The 6,143-nt window shown below is 42.3% G+C and overlaps 1 protein-coding gene across 1 annotated transcript in view; it reads right to left on the minus strand.

Moving 5' to 3' along the window:
- Positions 1–6,143, minus strand: part of PDE3A (phosphodiesterase 3A) — a 437,665-nt gene that overhangs the window by 427,619 nt on the left and 3,903 nt on the right. The gene's annotated exons all lie outside the window — the stretch shown is intronic.

Here is a 6,143-nt window from a genome sequence, read left to right on the forward strand (position 1 = left end):
TCCCACTGAACTCATTAGTACTTACTTCTAAGTAAAAATGTGGAGGAAACATTCCTGGTACTATAACCTAAGGAGTGTGTTACCAAAGACATTGCAATGGGCACAGGCATAAAGGAATTAAGATGAGAACACGGGATCTAACAATAGCACCTAAACATGGGAGCCAGCAGTATATTTTTATTCAGAGTCAATATCTCTCTCACTGTCGGATTCTGAGAACAGCAGATGAACAGCCTTCCAAAAGAGTTCACAAAACGTCACCAACTAAAAAAACAATTATTTTTTATTTTATTGGGCATTCTGATTGCACTGAAACAAAAAACTCATTTCAGACAAAAACATCCCTGCCTGATTGCTTGGAGGAAATTTTTATTCTTCACAGGCGAGCAACTGTGAAGATGCATTCCACCATCTGCATCCTTGCTGGTGAATGCTTCTGATTAACCACCATCCAAAGAGAGAAGGGGGAGCTACAAGCTGGAAAGACCACTAGTCTGATCCAGGAAGGCAATACTTGCAAATGGAGAAGAGGTGGACAGAGGCATTCCTCTCATCCAAAAAGCAGCTACCTGGGAGAGCCTCGGCGATGCAGACTGTACTTGGGACTTACATTAACAAGTCTGGCTCGATTAGGAAAAACTTCCTAACTGTTAGAGCCGTACAACAATAGAACCAATTACTTAAAAAGGTAGTGGGCTCTCTGACACTGGAGGCATTCAAGAGACAGCTGGACAGCCATCTGTCAGGAATGCTTTGATTTGGATTCCTGCATTGCACAGGGGGTTGGACTTGATGGCCTTATAGGACCCTTCAAACTCTACTATACTATGATTTCCATTTACGGGACTGAGAGACTCTTTGCCTCTGAAGTAGGGACGGAAGGATCTGTCCATTCCAACTGTCTCAGCTTCTCATGTTTCCAGTCTTAAATTCAGTTCTGCAGCAATATGTGATTATTTTAAAAAAACATCCTCATGAAAATTCTTCAAAAAACTGAATTTCTCCTAATAACACATTTTTGTATGGAGTTTTGCCTCAGCTTGTTTTTTCAAGCAATGTCTCCTAATGTAATGCATTTTAAAATTATTTTCACCAATATATTCATTTTTGTGTACACTTTTCCTCAACATATGCATTTTTGCAAACATTCTTTGGTTGGAGAACTGCATTGCAAAATTTGGATAAATGCAAACTTTGAAGGATGGCTGTTTCAGTTCTCGAAGTTTCAGAAAGTGCAAATTTGATAAATTCGGCTTTAAATGCGAACTGACCCAAATTTCTCACCCACCCCTAGTACAGACAATGCTGCATCAGATTAGCCTTCTCCAACCTAGTGCCCTCTAGATTTTGTTGGGCTCCAGCTCCCATCATCCCCAATCTGATTTGAGTTGGAGTCTAACAACACACAGAGGTCACCAGATTGGGGAAGCCTGAGCTGGGGGGGGGGACTAATGGCTTGACTCTATACAGTAGCTTTCCTCCATTCAAGCAAGGCCAGCCTGAAAACCTGCAGAAATATCTCCACCCCATAATATAATGCATTTTGTATGTTATTTTCACTCGTATAGTCATTTTAATGCACACTTTCCCCTAATACATGCATTTTTGTAAAAGACATTGGTTGGCTGGAGAACTGCATCACAAAATTTGGATAAGTGTAAGTTTCAAAAGATAGCTGTGTTTCTGTTCTCATACTGTTTCAAAAAGTGCAAATCAGAGAGATTCAGCTTTAAATGAGAACTGAATCAAATTTCTTCTACATCCCTACTTGGAAGATTGACAACCCTGACCATATAGGACGCTGGGCCCAATGTCCTGTAGGACCCTCCAGAGCTGCGTAGCGGAACGGAGAGTTTTGTGCGAGCTTGTGTGTGTGTGTTTGAATCTTTGCTAAAATTCTACCTTCCCTGTAAATTAGTCAGACAGAGACTTTAAGCTTTAAAATAAGAAACAACTACTTTATTCTGGAAGTACATGCTTGATAGGAAAGAGTCCTATATCTAGCTAACTAGCTAAGTTTGAGCAACGAGCACTGAGCCCTGTACTCGCCCTCATGCTGGAGGAGAGGGAGAGACAAAGGAATATGTCTGCTCCCCTCTTGAGATAAAGAAGAAGACTGGGAAGGAGGGAAGGAACTGGGATCAACATCCTCTGCATATCCGTCTAGCAGGAAGGAAGAGACAGCAGGAGATCAAAGGACAGGTATAGCCTAGCAACCAAGAGGTCTCCTCTCTAGCTACACTTTTTAACCCCATGCAGCCTCAACCCACAAGTTGGAGTTGAACCTCATACATTCCAACAGAGCATCCCTCTGTTTTGACCACTTGGGAGAAATTAAAGAGATTCAGAGATGATACCCTTTTCATCAGCGGAGGCAACAGGCTTATAGGAGGCAAAAATAAGCTAACTGCTCCTTTTAAAAAGGCAACAGTGCTATTTTTAAATATGCAAATGCATTATATTTCAATATGATGTATGTTATTTTCACTAACACATGCACTTTATGCACACTTTAGCCCCAGTATATGCATTTTTGTACACAGTACGTGGCTGGAGAACTACATTGCAAAATTCAGAGAAGTGCAAGTTTTGAAGGATGGCTGTGTTTCGGGGCATGTATTGTTTTGAAAAGTGCATACCGAACGGAATTTCTCCCCCACCGCTACCGAGGACCAAAGGAGAGAACTATGGATATTGGGAAAGGAGTTCTCTGTTCAGTTATAGACTTACTAAGAGACTTTGGGCCTTGATCAGGGGCAAGGAACCTTTTCTAGCCAAAGGGCTGCATTTTCTGGGCAACCTTCTGAGGGCTATATGTCGGTGGTGGGTGGAGCACAGGCAAAAATGGGCGAAGCAACAGCTGCACATTTTTACCTTTGGACGGTAGGTTCATTTCTACATACACTCACACACCCCTCTATCATCTGTCCACGCAAGCATTTTCAGACACCTTCCAGCCAGGCAAAAACACTCAGGGTGTGATGCAGGTCCAGTCTGGTGTGTGGTCTTGGAAGAGGGACGGTGGCCTGGGAAGAGTTCCGAGGGCCACATAGGGAGGCCTTGAGGTCCGCATTTGGCTCCCAGGCCTGAAGTTCCCCACTCCTGGCCTAGATTTCAGCTTTGCCAGACATATGGTAATGAGCACAACAGGAACGCATTCACAAGGGACATAACTGAGTAGTGGAGGACATGCATTGTATATAGGATATTCCAGACATTACACTAGAGCTGCGGTGGCAACGTCCTCCAGATGTTGCTGAACTGCAAAGCCCATGGTCCATGGCTATTGGCTGGCTGGGGCTGATGCAGTTGGCGCCCCACAAGATCTGAAGGGCCACACATGCCCCACCACTAGAGAGCCACTGCCAGTCAGAGCAGACAATACTGGGCTTGCTGGACGAATAAGACTGACATGGTAGCAATCTCATAATTTGGTAATCTCGTAATGTTGCTACCAACCAATACTTGCAATGTTATTTGTCTGCATTTCCCTTTCCCTATGCCTACCTTCCAGGTCCCCCATCATCTATGTGATATTGACAGCTCCTTGGTAGCAATGGTGTAAGGTGCCATGTGCACCAATGGTATGGTACCACTAAAAGCACTCTCTGCCTAATGCAGTTTTCAAGCCATCTCTTCTTGACTGAGGAACAGCAGTGTGACACTGAACCTGGGAACATCACAGGAAGCTGCCTTCTACCATGTCAGACCACTGGTCCATCTAGCTCAGCGTTGGCTGCACTGACTGGCAGGCTGCCCAAGAGTTTCAGAATGGGGTCTCTCCCAGCCCTACCTGGAGATGGTGAGAACTGAACCTAGGCCATTCTGTCTGCAAAGCAGATGCTCTCTTACGCTGGCCTACAGCCCTTCCACTAACCACATCATGATCCACAACTAAACCTAAGTGCTGCATTTGCTCACTTTCCCTCTTTGTTGGCTTTGATACTATGACCTACGCCTCCCTCTGTTTCTTTCTCAGCTGTCAAGCTTTAGAGCAGACCTGAATGGCTTGTGACCCCCACCACCATCAAGGTGGCCAAAGCCCACCAGCCATGTCTTGTGGCCTGCCAAGTGTGTGGCAACATCCCTGCTCTTGCAGTCCTAGGCAGGAAGCATAATCAGGAAGTTTAGCAAGCGCATGGCAAGCCACTGAATACAGCTTAGCAGGGCTGCATTTGACTTGGCGGGTCACAGCCTGTGCAGGCCTAGTTTAAATTGTAATTTCCTTCAGGCAGGGACCTTTATTTATTTCTTCCTATAATGCACTGTGAACCTGAATAGCGATAAATAGTAACAACCCCCCCCCCACAGAAACACACTTCCAGCTGTGAAATGCCAAAAGCAGCATTGCCTCCGCTGAATCTACTTGTGTGATTACAAATCCAAAACACTTGCGGTTGATGACAATAATTCATGATGTTTTTGCTCTTCCTACTTTTTTCATAATCGTTCACAAAAACTTGCCACAGAAGAAGAATGCAACTGTCCCTTGTGTCTCATTTTGTGACTTCATGTCCCCAGTCTCTTCTCTCAAAATACTTGTATCGTTGCATACATAAAATAATCATCCCATTGTAAAGACGGAGCCACACGCTTTTAGGGGATTTTTTTTCTGAATTGGATATTGACACTTAAAAGTCAACCTCCTGGCTTATTCAAAAGCAATAACTTCTCAAAATAACATTACAGTGCAGACTTAATTAGCATGATAATCTATATTTTATTTTTAGAAAATCTTTCATTTCAGGGAGACACTAGAATTCAAATTACTGTAACACCATTGTTTCAACCACTTGTGCATATTGTTATGACTCTTCAAATTCAGACTCAGAACCTTTTTTTCTGAAGTAAAAATCCAAGGTTTGGGTGTTCTCTTTTAAAAAAAACCTTCAAAAGCAGTCATGATTTTCTGGACCCAAGACACAGGCTGCTCAGACATGAAAGAGCCTGACATCAAAAGTTTTAGGAAAATATCATTTTTAAGACTCCATCTTTTGCTGCCTACTATGAATGCTCAGTTTCAAATCATAGATGTTCTTTTACAGGAACACACTTTATCGCATCATCCTTGATATAGGAAAAGCTAACACTGAATGTGCTGATACTCAATACAAGCCTTTCATAATTATAAAGCAACATTTTCAAAACCTTGTGTGTGTTTTTATGGGGGTGGCAGGGGAAACGGTTTACATATTTAAATCAACGAGTTCAAAATACTCCATATACCCATTTTAAAGACTACAGAGTATTTAGTACATATTATTTAACGGAGGTCTATTTATAACCCACAATGATCCCCTTTTCCTTTTGCAAATGACAAGTTTGCTTTGCGGTCAACAAGCTGAAAGGGGCAAGTCACCCCAGAGTTCCTGAAGATGCAAGTGATGGCAATCCGAGTTCTCGGTATCAACCAGAGAGATCCAAAATGTTCTACAAGCTCAGAAACAGCACTGTTGTTCAACGCCTCTAATTCCATGCCTTGCTATACAATTAACCCCATACAGATGACTAGAAACCCATTTGATACTCATTTGCCCTATGTCATAAATTAAGATGATTTGAGAAGCTGTTGTAAGCAAATAATAGTAGCCAGAATAGGGTTTAACAAGCTACATTAAAGTCATTAAAGACAAACATGCTTTCTTGAAAGCTATCTAAAGTGAGACAGAAAACAGTGGAAAGGTTCTGGTAGTTGCATGTTACAATATCAAAGGAGACCAAAGCTGGAATCACCTGCCATCCAATAGCAGCCTTACTTTAACTTCCTTAATTTTTTAAAATGATAATAATATGGGCTTCACATTCTAACAGTCCATAACGCAACAAAGCACTGGGATCCCAAGAGAAGGTCCCGTAGTTTTGTTCATGTTGTTTCAACTTCACAAACAACCACAAAACAGTGTAAATGTAACCAGTCCGAGAGGGTAAAAAAAACCTGCACTCCACACCAAACAGTCCAATGTTATCGCCTGGAAAATACATTGTTGCTTCTAATGACACAAAAATATTTCTTTGGTTGATAAGACCAAACTTTATTTGAACAGAGTTAACTGGCACCTGACCTTAGGCACATTTACATGGGGAAAGTCCCACTGATTTAACTGATCTTACTTCCAAGTAAGTGTGTTTTGTACCAAACACTA

Source organism: Rhineura floridana, chromosome 8, assembly GCF_030035675.1.
Source record: "Rhineura floridana isolate rRhiFlo1 chromosome 8, rRhiFlo1.hap2, whole genome shotgun sequence".
Taxonomy (NCBI): domain Eukaryota; kingdom Metazoa; phylum Chordata; class Lepidosauria; order Squamata; family Rhineuridae; genus Rhineura; species Rhineura floridana.